Source organism: Bufo gargarizans, unplaced genomic scaffold (genome assembly GCF_014858855.1).
Source record: "Bufo gargarizans isolate SCDJY-AF-19 unplaced genomic scaffold, ASM1485885v1 fragScaff_scaffold_585_pilon:::fragment_2:::debris, whole genome shotgun sequence".
Classification (NCBI taxonomy): Eukaryota; Metazoa; Chordata; class Amphibia; order Anura; family Bufonidae; genus Bufo; species Bufo gargarizans.
The window spans coordinates 736491-750000 of NW_025334144.1; the positions used below are offsets into that span (position 1 = coordinate 736491).

The 13510-nt window shown below is 43.9% G+C and overlaps 1 protein-coding gene across 4 annotated transcripts in view; it reads right to left on the reverse strand.

Annotated features, from left to right (window-relative positions):
• Positions 1-7950, reverse strand: part of FOXP4 (forkhead box P4) — a 59431-nt gene extending 51481 nt beyond the window's left edge. The window contains exon 1 of one of the 4 annotated variants that reach the window (XM_044273325.1): positions 7578-7950. The gene's annotated coding sequence lies outside the window, so the exon portion shown is untranslated. Of the gene's footprint in view, positions 1-5631; positions 5654-7577 lie in introns of those variants that run through there. The other 3 variants (XM_044273323.1, XM_044273326.1, XM_044273324.1) reach the window with 3 other exon arrangements.
• Positions 7951-13510: the final 5560 nt, after the last annotated feature.

A 13510-nucleotide genomic window follows, 5' to 3' on the forward strand; every position in this document is an offset into this window, starting at 1 on the left:
GGAGATTCCTATATTGTTTTAACTAGATTTTATCTAATTTAATTGTTTTAGGAATTATTTGTGTAGCTGTTTGATCTCCAATGTTTTCTGGAATGCAGATTCATTTCAGCCAGATAAACAAGTGATGAATTCTTCACACCTTATAGTAACTGACAATTATTAACTACTTACTGACAAAAAAAAAAAAAAAAAAAACACACAGAGGACAGAGGTTACATGTTGGCCAAGAGGAAATTATAAAATGTCCTACAAACTCAGCATTTTTTGTCCTGGTGTTTTGAGACAGTTTCCTGGAGTCTTCTGGGCCCTTTTGGCACTTCTTTATAGGAAAAAAAGGAACGTTGTGTGTTTTTATAACGCCACCTTAATAAAATGCATGAATAAATATGAATGAATTTCATGCCATGTGGCAGCACCCTAACAAGCTACTTCTAGGACAAAAGCTATGGCCCATGCTGGTGGTAAATCAGGTACCATCTGTGGTCACATATTTTCGGTGCAGTAACTCTAGATGGCTCTGCCACACCACAACTGTCCAAGTCTCACTTTACATTTGATGAATTTGCTGTTATAAATGTTTCCAACTGAATCATGTCATTGGACCAGATGATTCCTTAAACATGTGGTAGAAGTGTCTGCTGCATTTTTAAATGTCTACCTAGAGTGATTCTGGGGATAAAAAGTTATCTGCAGCCAATAAACTATTTTACTAACACCTTCCACCCTTTCAACTGTGGGCTTCCTCATGAAAATAAAAGCTAAGATCTAGGAGGATACGCGGCAGTCCTCACCATGTTGCAGGTTGGTACCACTTAGATCCAAAACGTTCATTTGAATTAACCTTGAACGCCTGATGAGCTAATGTAAAAGTACATGTATCTGGAAGCCTGCCTTTCTCTAGTCTTTCTCCAGAGACATGGGCAACTTGTGACTCTTCCTTCTACTCTCACAGACTGCCCAGTAAGGAATCTAGTTCTCCACTCCAGCACAGGGTATTCTATGAGTCAGCTGGAACTGGTGTTACTTTTCAGTGTCTTCTGTTCATTAATAACCATCTCTCTTTTTCGTTTATTAATCTCACCATATTAGGATGGGTCAGATAGGCATGGAAAAGCAGAGTGAAGATACCCTTACTTAATGCTTTTAATAGTTTTCAAACAAAGTTTTAGTAAGATGGTCTTAATATAAATTTTAAGACCTTTTTAGGTTTTTGATTTGTCATTTTAACCGAAAAGACGTATACGAAAAAAAAAATATATATATATCACTTTCTTTTCTTTTACGTTACCTTCCTTTAGGCTCCACTCCTGACTATGGCTTAAAACGCAACTCAAAAACTGCATCAATCGGCCCTGTGTGAACCAGGCCTGAAGGCATACATAATAGTCTAAAGATGATCAAAACAGATGATTTCAACCAAAACGATCCTTCGCCTGAGGAAATTTAAATAAACAATCTTTTTAGCCGACCAATTATAGACCATTATCGTGTGAAAAGAAGTGGTCCGTGTTTAATATTTTCGTTTGATAATCGGACGAAAGACCTTTTGTTAAAAGAAAGATCTCTGTGAATGAAAGATCTTTTTTTGAAAGAACGTTCCCAGAACATTGCCTGATTGCAATGAACGTGCCCGGCCAGTCTGGATTTCTGTAATGGATAAGGGTACTTTCACACTTGCGTTAAACTTTTCCGGTATTGAGTTCCGTCCTGGGGGCTCAATACCAGAAAAAAAAAAACGCTTCAGTTTTGTCCTAATGCATTCTGAATGGAGAGGAATCCATTCAGTATGCATCAGGATGTCTTCAGTTCAGTCACTCTTACGGTATTTGGCCAGAGAAAATACTGCAGCATGCTGCGGTATTTTCTCCGTCCAAAATTCCGGAACACTTGTCGGTTTGCCGGATCCGGATTTATTTTCCATTGAAATGCATTATGGCCGTATCCGGCACCAAGTGTTTCGGCAAAACGGATCTGGTTTTCCAGTATGCGCATGAGCAGACCTTTAAAAATGCAAAAAATAAATAAATACCAGATCCGTTTTTCCAGATGACACTGGAGAGACAGATCCGGTGTTTCAATGCATTTGTTAGATGGATCTCCGGACAGATCCGTTTGCACATGGATTTCCAAAACTTCACAACGCAAGTGTGAAAGTACCCTAATGTGGACTAAACTGTGCATGGCCATGTCTGCTATAGGAACCTTCACCAGATGTTTGTTCAACAAACTTCTATCTAATGTGTATGGCCAGTTTAGGAGGCCAAGGTCGGATCATCTTTAAACGGTTGCACTCTTCATCTTCAGCACTGTTCCTTCCATATTTTCTAGAGTATTTCTTCGGCAGAATATAAACTGCTCATTGATCCCATTACTTGTACATGTATTAATCATACTACCTAATCTCCAGCTCAGACAAATGTACAAAAAGCAGACTGTATATGAAGTGAAGAGTGACACATATTATAAGAGGTATGCTAGGTATCCGCTCCAGAGCTGCCCTATGTATTTATGAGGCAGTAGACAAGACAGGGCTATACAGACACAACATACAGATATAATAGGCACATGCAGAATACACAGAGGGATGATGTACAAGGACAGTCCAGAGTGGAGACGAGAAACAGATGTGCAGCCGGTATACACAGACAAAATACAGCACGCGGTGATAAGACCGAGATGTATAGATACAGTATGGGAAGACAAAGGGTGCATTAACACTTTACATTCTGGTGCTAGGTAGTGCACCAGCTCTGCTTCAGACGGGCTGAAGAGCCACTTCAGACAAGGAAAATAAACTCAAAGTTTTTCACGTTCCAAAAATATTTGAAAAATCTCAGAGATAATCTTTAAAGAGGGACTTAAAAAGTGCCACATTGTTCAAAACTGTGTTTGTTCTTTTGATATAGAGCTGTTGTTGGAGTCTGGTATCTGACAGTTCAGTCATCTGTATTTTCTGATAAACATTAAAGAAAATGTTTTTTTTTTCTATTTTGTAATATTGTTATCTTCTTCTAATTCATTGGGTGCCTCTACGCGTTCGCTACTAGATTGCCATAGGTAAGCTGTTCCTTGAGACATGATGGACAGCACACTGACATGGTACACTCAGAACAGTACTTACCTAGGACTACCTATGCCAGCGCTCCATCCCCCTGAGGCTACAAACACATGCCACCTGCTCTCCAGGTTCTACCAATGTACTGACATCCACACCCGTGTAGCCACCATGGGAAGGGGACAAGGGGGTTGGAAATTTTACTGGAACAGCTTCTGCAGCAATACAGTAGGTGCTCCTTAGGGTCTTGTTATGTCAAAGGTTAGTTGTCTATAATGAAACTATTTCCCAATGTACGAATCCAGAATTTCATCCTCTATCTACTTGTTTACTGCTGAACGTACAGCTATATGTATTTGCAGAGGGAGAACGTTACGTTGTACTTAACCTGGACAAGACAAGGTGGACCTGGACACCTTGCTGTTCCCTTCTTTATGTCTGCTCAGACAGATATAGCATCCATTGCATTTGCCAAAGATGTGGTTAAATTTAAATCAACCTGCTTGGGTGGTTCCACACACAGTACTTTTGCATTTATTTTTTTAAAACATCAATGCGTTTTATTTGTTTTTAACCAAAGCCATTATATTCCCATTCTTTTGAAACCAAGCACTTGTGCCTGAAGCCACCCTAGATGGTGTCAAGAAACGCAGGTTTAGGCTTCATTCACACAGCCATATCCAGATTTCTGTCAACAAATACAGATGCCTTCCGTATGTGTTTTTCTCACTCCCAACAGTAAAAAAAAAAATATTCCTGTCCCCAATATGGACCAGAATAGGACATGTTCTATAATATATGGAACAGACAAAAAATATGGATGTGTGTACAGCCCCAAAGAAACTAATGGGACAGTGTGCAAAAAATGCTGATAGCACATGGATAAAAAATACAGTCGTGTGCATGAAGCCTAATGATCTCTACTAAAAATCAAAAAGATAATGATCTAATACACTTCCTGACCCTCTGAATAGACCTTCTCGCCCACCGCTACCTGGTTGGGTGGAATCATGCTTGATGACAGATGCAATGATAGAGTTATATGAGAATCTCCTTCCATTTCAGACCCCATTAGCAGATGAATCCTGTCCAGGAACACCACACAATAACAATGGGGTTGTGCATTTTTTGGGCTGTTACTCTGCACAAAGTTACATAATAAACAGCATATATAGGGGTCTAACAAATAGTCATATAGTCCAGCCGAAGACTTGGCACCAGCGTCTAGCAGGACACTGGACAGGAAAGGAAATATGATGTCATACTCGTACTTAGGGGCACTGGCAGTGTGAAGCTTGGTATACAATGTGCCACACTGTAGTACAAAACAGACAAGACACAACTGAGGTGGCCTCCCTGCTCATGCTTGGATTTTAATGGCACATTTCCTGCTTCATTACACACCAAAGTTATGGGGTCTGTGAGCCCCTGTAGGGTGACTGTGCCCCCTCCCCATAGTCCTACTGATCTCAGCTGTGTAAACATCCCATCCTCACCCCCTAAAGTTCCCGAAAGGGATATGTGACCGGTCACTTTGGCCTTGCATGCAGTTTTAAAACCAGTGTCCTGTATTCTGTAATGTGCATTATTGTAAGATGCGGAGATAATTACTGCGGGGGAAAGTAAATCTTCAGAACATGAAAGGAAATCATTTGTGACTAAAGACAGTAGGAGCGAGCACATGTCGCGTTTCAGACCATATGCAATGATCTGTTACAAACAGTAATTCACTGTTATCGCTGATATCCAGCACTTTGGACTAAGGATCATTTCCAGTGCCTGCTTCACGCTTTCAGGCAAACTTTCAGACAAAGCCCCTGCTCGGCCGCATAAAGCGGACCCTTGTACTCAACAGGTGTTATTTATTTCCCCACATTAAACTATTTCTCGCTCAAAGTAAGCAGGTGTCGGAGAGATGTGCGCTGCACGCACGTCTGCGAATACGTCTTCATGTGAAAGTAAACACAGCTTAATACCTATATCTTATAGATGAAGGTGCTGGGTGCCTAGCTTGTCAAAGTAAATGACACGGGCCCTCTTGACTATACATTTGGGAAAAGTTAAGGAAAACAACAAAAACCCACAAAAACACGTCGCCTGTATATTGAAAGGCGACTTTTCGGCAGGGACAATCAGGGGACCAAAATGTGAAGTGCACAGGACACTGTAAAAATATGGATGGTCAACGCTGTAGGACTGTATTAGGACTATGTAAGCTGGATGACACGTCAGGAGACAATAGCTGGAGCTTTATATCCTGCACGGTGCTGTGTCGGAGCGTATAGATTCAGTACGTACACACATCCATCCCGGAGCAGCAGAAACGCACTCACATAAGCAGATTTCAGTTTGACATGATTTGCACATTTCTATATAAAAACCCAACAAAGACACCTGTGTTCTTCCAACAAAGGAAAATCTCAGGGCCTCCATCTCATGCCACTTACAAGTATTAACTAATGGTAGCGTCCTCGTCAAAAGATCGAAAAATACCCTAAAAAGATGGGATTTTATTTTTTATTTTTTTACGGCATACAACAGACAAAAGCACAAAGAGGGAAATACTTCATCCTTACTTTTCGTTTTAGGTCCGGCCTGATACTACATATGGATCAGAAGATTAAGGGAATACCAGACAGATAACTTTCCTGTCCTGTAAGGAAGACATAAAGTCGCGGTTTGTAGATATTCTGGCTTCAGACACAAGCCGGGGTATTTTATTATTAATATTTATTATTATTAAAGCGCCATTCAGTCCATAGCGCTGTACATATGAGAAGAGGTATACATACATAATACAGACAATTGCACTAAGCATAAACAAGACGCATAAACTGCCCGATTTCTCCTGTTACACCTAATAATCAGCATTTTACAGACAGAACAGATAATAATAACGATGATAATATAAAAATAAGCAATTAGAGAGGTTCTAAAAGAAGCCACCGAGAAGCTCAACAAGTTCCAGAGTTCTCCAAGTGCCAGACATGATAGAGGGTTAAGTCCTCCACCCTGGGTGCACCACGCTCGGTATTGTGATGGATCCCAGTCCCAGGAATACACGGCTATAAGTGCCAGGCTAAATCCGAAGCTCTCCACCTGCGTGCCTCCGGGAACTCTATGTGAGAATTTATAGTATGGTTGCCTACGCATTTCACACTTAGTATATATGGTATTTCTATATTTACATACAATATTACACATACGTTTCTTAAAGATTAAGATAAAAAGTCTCCTCTACATGAAGTGTATCTTTGAGGGTCACATCACCTTTCTTCTGATTATTTTTTTGTATATTGATCCAATCTTTATAAGCCATGAATCTGTCTCCTGCTGTCTCCACCTCAATGGTGAGGTTGTCTGTTCCTTATACGTGTAATCATTAACCTATATACAAACAGAGGTGCGCACACTAGCCACCCTGACGGCACCACACTAACAAGAACCCACACAAGAGGCTTTCTAGGAAGGAACAGTCACTTTAGGACCAGGATCATAAATGAAGGCTGAGCCTTTAGAGGTCACACAGAGGTGGCCAGGAAAAATGTCCCACTTCAGATGGATGAGGGACCAGTTCCGACTTTATTCCCTCTAGAAATCTACCATGAATAATTATTTCGCTGTAACGTCCACTATAAGTAACACATGGACAGATGAAAGTTCAGAGTACACTCATAAGACGCCACTCCCAAGACAGATTCACTATCACAGAAGTTATGTCTGAGGAGGACAACACAAAAGAGCCATGTGGGAAAGAAGAGCCTTCAAAGCCGCCCTCGCTCAGGCGGAGAATGGGGGCCCTGAAAGACACTCACCTCCTCAACTACAGGAGTACGGGTGAAAATAGACCACTATCTAGATAAAATGTGTGGCACTTGGCCTAATGACAAAGCATATGGTGGCATCTACACCTCCTTACATTTATATACCACACACAATGGAAGCAATCATTTCTTGATTACCTCCTCAGCATAGAGGAGATCTGACAGGCAGGTTTCTTACCATTTTTGCCAACAAAAGACGCCCCACCAGCAAGATACAATTATGGAGGAACCTACAATGAAATTCTTTGCAGCAGAAGACAGTAGTAGGGAGGTGACCAGTTGTCTCCAGGGATGGTTAGGCCAGAGGGAACTAAAGTTGAAAACTTCAGGACTAGGGAATTAATTCTGGCAGGGACAGATGCCAGCTATAGAAAGGGATCCCCCCATCAGAACAATTACACGTGCGATCTGTGCCAGTCTGGGCACCTAGCATATGCTAGGTCTCTCCAGCCACACATCACACAAGTTTAGTGTCAGGAAACTTCTTCCAAGTCCAAGGTGGAAGACATAAGATGATGGGATGTGAGGAGCTGGAGGTGTTTACCGCAATTTGCTTTTATTCTGCCGATCAATCGTTTTTCTGATCGGATCTGGCAGAAATCCTGAACGATTTGCATAGATTTGTACTGCAGGGAAGTATCTGCGTGCCTATAGTAATGTATGGAGGGACCTGGAGGAGGAAAAGTCTCGGAACTCACCTCTAGATGCGTCCAGGGTGTCTTCCTACCAACGATCCGCCACAATCCATGCAGGTCCTGAAAGGATCAGCAGAACTTATGGAGAAGAAGTTTCTGGGGTAGCCCCAGCCCTGGCGTATCCTCCGAGGGGAATCCGTCCCAGGAGAAGGAGCAGGTGGAAGGAAGACGCAAATACTGCTATCACCGAGCTGTGGAAAACTTGTGAGGAAGGAGAGCGGCTCCCTGCTTCTCCTGAGGCGCACACTGACTGAACTGAGGGACAGGGAAAAAACAAAAAAAACTCCTTCCTCGCCCCCCAGTGTGACACTACAAAGACAAGAGCGGAGCTGCACCTCTGTGTATCTGCTCCCAGCCCCCTCCCCTCCCAAAACCCACTCAGACAATCCAGTGCCGGCCCCCTCCTCCCCCTCCCTGCCTCCCGCCCGCCCGCCCGCTCACAAGACACCAGCTCCGAGGCTGGGAGCAAAGAAAGCCGAAGAAAAGCCTCTCCAGGCCCGAGCCGCACACACCCCGCGCCCTCCGCGACTCGGCGCACTGTCCTGCCCGTGACAAGCGGAGAGCGCCACCGGGCTCACACTGCACGGACACTTTGGGGGAAGTTGTATAGAACGACTCCCTGCCTGCCACAGGGTGGGTCTGCTGAAACTGGCAGGCGAGTTGGCACAAAGGTGTTTTCGTATGAATTCACCGTGTAAATCCACTGAGGGGAGGACCATGTGACAACTCAGTTCCCTTCCTGACCAGGCGGTTTTTCTCTGTACATGCGTCTTTCAAAGCCATAACTTTTTTCTATTCAGTTATGTACCGGTTTCATTTTTTGCTATTTTTTAATACATGGGGTTTTATTTTTATGTCAATTTTATGTTAGTATTTTATTTATAAATACATTTTTTGCTATACCCAGGAAAAAAAAAGGAAAAATAACCTGTGTTTCAAATTTTTCCAGGACAACATGCAACTAATATATATATTTTTAAATTGTCCTCTTTCCATAACAGTTTTTGTGATATTTGGGAGGCATGGGTTATGGTTGTCAGGGGCCACAATGTGGCTGGTGCTGGAGTTTTTTTATATATTTTTTTATTTTACAGTTTGTAGCCCCATAAGGTCATACATTTTTTATTTCAGATTTCTCCTGTGACATATGGCCCCCAAAGAGGTTCTACACCCCTGCCCCCATGACCGCTGGCACTACCACTTCCTGATTTCTATACACAGCGCTGGAGAAGTCTCCGCTCCCGTAGCTGCATGATTAGCGCTCAGCTGCGACTTCTAAATGCCAGGAAGTATATAGTCAATCCCCCATTGCCTTTGAAAAATCGCAAGCTGTGTGTTTGTGACTTTTTAAATGCAACTTTTTGGGAAAAAAAGCCTCTTTTTGCGCCACCCTCGCCACTTTTCCGAAAAAGGGCGTAGTATGGACGAGGAAGGAACGTGGTCAACACCAGAGACAAATTTATCTTCATTTACTCCAGTTTTCTGAAGCCAGTAATCTACAGTCGCTGCCGTATATTTCTGTTTAGGAGCACGGACCGCCGGAGGATGCACAGAGAGTGACGGTCTTGATAAATCTCCCCCATAGTGTTTTTTGCACATCATGGTAGCATGCTCCTGGACTTTGGGTCTGTTATTTTTTTGTGCTGTACAGCTGGAGGAGCGGCTGCTTGAGTTTGCACTGTGCCCATCTGTCCCAAAATCCTATAGCTGGATCCTACATTACCCTGCCGGCTTTCTGTGAGGATAGGCCAGTGATTGTTGAGGGTCTCCCCACATGATAAAAGTGTTTGAAGAGGCTGAGTGCTATGGCCTCTTCCTAGGCCAGTGATGTCAAATTCATTGGTCACGTGGCCTACTTGCAGCTCAGTCCAATTAAATGGGGTTATAGGGGTCCAAGTCCCAGTGTTCTGCCAAATCTCTATACCTTGCCAAGAGTCTATACCGGAAGTGACACGGCCGCACCGGAAGTGACAAGATCGCCAAGGAATCAGCTGGAGGAGGGTGTGTGCGGTGCTACGCAAGCGCACATCCACCGACTTAGCAAATAATTATTGCAGCGCCGCGATGGAAGTACTTCGTACACCGCGCGTGCGCACTTAGGGGCATAGAGATTTTGCAGAGCAAAATGTTTCATCAGATCTCCCTACCCCTGAGTGTGCAGGCGCCCACAAATCATCAGTTGCAGTTCAGCTCTACTATGTGGTGAGCTCGGTATCCAGCACTCAGCTCTGCGGTAAAGATGAACTGCAACTGATGATTTGTGGGCGCCTGCGCACTCAGGGGTAGGGAGATCTGATGAAACATTTTGCGCTACAAAATCTCTATACCCCTAAGTGCGCGCGCGCGGTGTACAAAGTACTTCTATCGCAGCGCTGCAATAATTATTTGCAGCGCCGCGCACACCATCCTCCAGCTGATTCCTTGGCGATCTCGTCGCTTCCGTTGCGGCCGCATCACTTCCGGTATAGACTTTTGGCAAGGTATAGAGATTTGGCAGAACACCGGTATCCTTGCTGATCTGCCTTTTCAAGGAGCTGCTGTGTTCCCCGGAGCTCTGATGAGCGATGCAGACTCCCAGCAGCTTCCCAATGACAGCGCCGTACATCGTATAGTGGCAGTGCTTGGTATTGCAGCCCCATTGACTTGAATAGGGCTGAGCTGCAACTAGACCCCATGACTTCTAACAGCTGATTAATGGGGGTCCTGGGTGTCGCAGATCTGGTACTGATGACCTATCCTGAGGATAAGTCATAAATATCTTTTTCGGGATAACCCCTTTTAGGGAATGGGCTTGAGCCAGTACAATGTAAAGATGATTGAATCGATTAGTGCAATTCAGTTCTGAGCAATGGCGCGTGCACAATTGCTGCTCCTGTGGAAGCAGCAGAGCCTCCACGCCGCTAGTTGGAGCAGAAGTGCGGGCTATAGACTGACAGGGAAGAGCCACATGTCCAGTCCCGTCAATCTAATGGGGGGGCCTCCTGAGCAGCAAGAACCGTACAAATCTATTTGCTCATCTCTAATGCAATGTATGGCGCTGTGAGGGGGCCACAGCACTCACCAGAGCACCGCGACCCCTTCAAACAGCTGATCAGCAGAAGTCCGGGATATTAAATCCCCACAGATCAGATATTGATTTAACCTGGAGATCGGTCATCAATATTACACTCCCAGAAGACCCAATTAAAGCCGCTTTCACACAATTAGTATTAGGTCAGTAGTTTTAATCAGTTTTTGTAAGGCAAAACCAGGAGTGGAACCTTCAGAGAAAAACATAAAAGAAAGACTTGTGTCTCATGTCTGGATTGGACCCACTCCCGGTTATTATGTAACATATTGACTAAATAACTTGATGTATAATAGCTCTCTGCATGAAAACTGGTATCAAAGAGTACAAGGCAGTCTCTTTTATAGCCAGCTTCACATAAATCTTTAAAAGGCCATACTAATGCAAGGGTATTACAACCAAGTACTCCAGCCCATCCACGCATCTACTGACCTGATCTCACAGCATTGTGGATCCAGATCAGAAGACAGGCTGGGACACTAATACAAGTGTGGAAATGCTTCTGTAATAAGCTTGTGTTAAACTGGCCTAAGGATTTTGCTTACCAACTTCACACTGTAACTATATACACTGAACAAAAATATAAACCCAACACTTTTGGTTTTGCTCCCATTCTGTGTGAGCTGAAATCAAAGATCTGAACCATTTTCTACATACACAAAAGACCCATTACTCTCAAATATTGTTCACAAATCTGTGTTAGTGAGCACTTCTCCTTTGCCGAGATAATCCATCCCACCTCACAGGTGTGGCATATCAAGGTGCTGATTAGACAGCATGAATATTGGGCAGGTGTGCTTTAGGCTGCCCACAATAAAATGACATGCCTTATTGGGGAGAGGGGGGGGGGGGGGGGGCAGAAAACCAGTCAGTATCTGGTGCCTCACGCAGTGCAACACATCTCCGTCGCATGGAGTTGATCAGGTTTTTGATTGTGGCCTGTGGAATGTTGGTCCACTCCTCTTCAATAGCTGTGCGAAGTTGCTGAATATTTGCCGTATATATGCCGATCCAGAGCATCCCAAACATGCTCAATGGGTGACATGTCCGTTGAGTATGCTGGCCATGCAAGAACTGGGATGTTTTCAGCTTCCAGGAATTGTCTACAGATCCTTGCAATATGGGGTCGTGCATTATCATGCTGCAATATGAGGTGATGGTCGTGGATGAATAGCACAACAATGGGCCTCTGGATCTCATCACGTTATCTCTGTACATTGAAAATACCATCAATAAAATGCACCTGTGTTCGTTGTCCATGACATACGCCTGCCCATACGATAACCCCACCGCCACCATGGGCCACTTGATCCTCAACGTTGACGTCAGCAAACCGCTCACCCAAACGCTGTCATCTGCCTTGAACAGTGAAAACTGGGACTCAACCGTGAACAGAACGCCTCTCAACATGCCAGATGCCATCGGATGTGAGCATTTGTCCACTCAAGTCTGTTACGACGACGAACCGCAGTCAGGTCCAAACCCCGATGAGGACGACGAGCATGCAGAGGAGCTTCCCTGAGACGGTTTCTGACAGTTTGTGCAGAAATTCTTTGGTTATGCAAACCGATTGTTGCTGCAGCTGTCCGGGTGGCTGGTCTCAGACAATCATGGAGGTGAACATGCTGGATGTGGAGCTCCTGGGCTGGTGTGGTTACACACGTAGTCTGCGGTTGTGAGGCCGGTTGAATGTACTGCCAAATTCTCTTAAACTCCTTTGGAAACAGCTTATGGTAGAGAAATTAACATTTATTGCCCGGACAACAGCTCTGGTAGACATTCCTACAGTCAGCATGCATATTGCATGCTCCCCCAAACATTGCAACATCTGTGATTTCAGAGTGGGTTTTTATTGTGGGCAGTATAAGGCACACCTGTGCAATATTCATGCTGTCTAATCAGAATGGGAGCAAAACCAAAAGTGTTGGGTTTATATTTTTGTTCAATGTATGTAGGGTGTTCCGGGCAACAGGTCTGGGATTCGCAAGGAAAAAAAAGCTGAGTGAAGCAGTTTTTGTCAGGCTGATTGTCGGTATATTTGCCAGGTAGCAGTTGGATCTCTGCTGGACCCAATTATAATCAATGGGTGGTACTATCTGGCAACTGGACACCGGAAGAACCTGCCAGAGTTCCCTGCAGCAAGTGTAAAGCTACCTTATAATGAAATTGATTCCAAACTGGACCAAAGCGATTGTAGTCTTTTCAGCAGCATCAAAGTTGTCAGTGGGGTCATTTATGAACTCCCATGTCACATTATAACTATACAGATAGACTACACATCTGTCCGCAGATGGTTGTGACCATGACATCTGACATCTAGCCAATTCCAATAAGTATTTCTTCCATGGTCTAAACGCCTTTGGGCTAGTGACCTCAGTAAGCATCCACATAGTAAAGCGCACCATTGTTTACAGCCTCTTTTAGTATTCTTATATTGAGAAATTTAATGGGCAAAAGGGCAGGCAATGTAGAGGGGGCACTGTGTCTGATGCTGTAACACGGCAGCAGACACTATAATTTGGGCATTTTGGTTGGTCCTCTGAGGATACCAATGTTGGCATTGAAATTAGTCATTGGGGTCTGTGACTGTTATGATGGCATCTTTGTTGGCGAAGCAGTCCCCCACAGATGTTGAATTGAGAAGCATACTTGCTTCCCAAGCAACAAACACCTGCCTTTAGATGCAGCCCATTTCAGATGTTCCATGTGTAAGGTGTTTTGCTCATTTGCGCCAATATTTCCATTGTTCTCAGTTATAAGAGCAGAAAAACAAAAGTAAGAGAAGAGCAGGATGCTCCTCCAAATAATAGAAAGGAAATGAGTCCGACAGACCCTATTCACTATAATGGATAGAATAGCTTGGTATGTT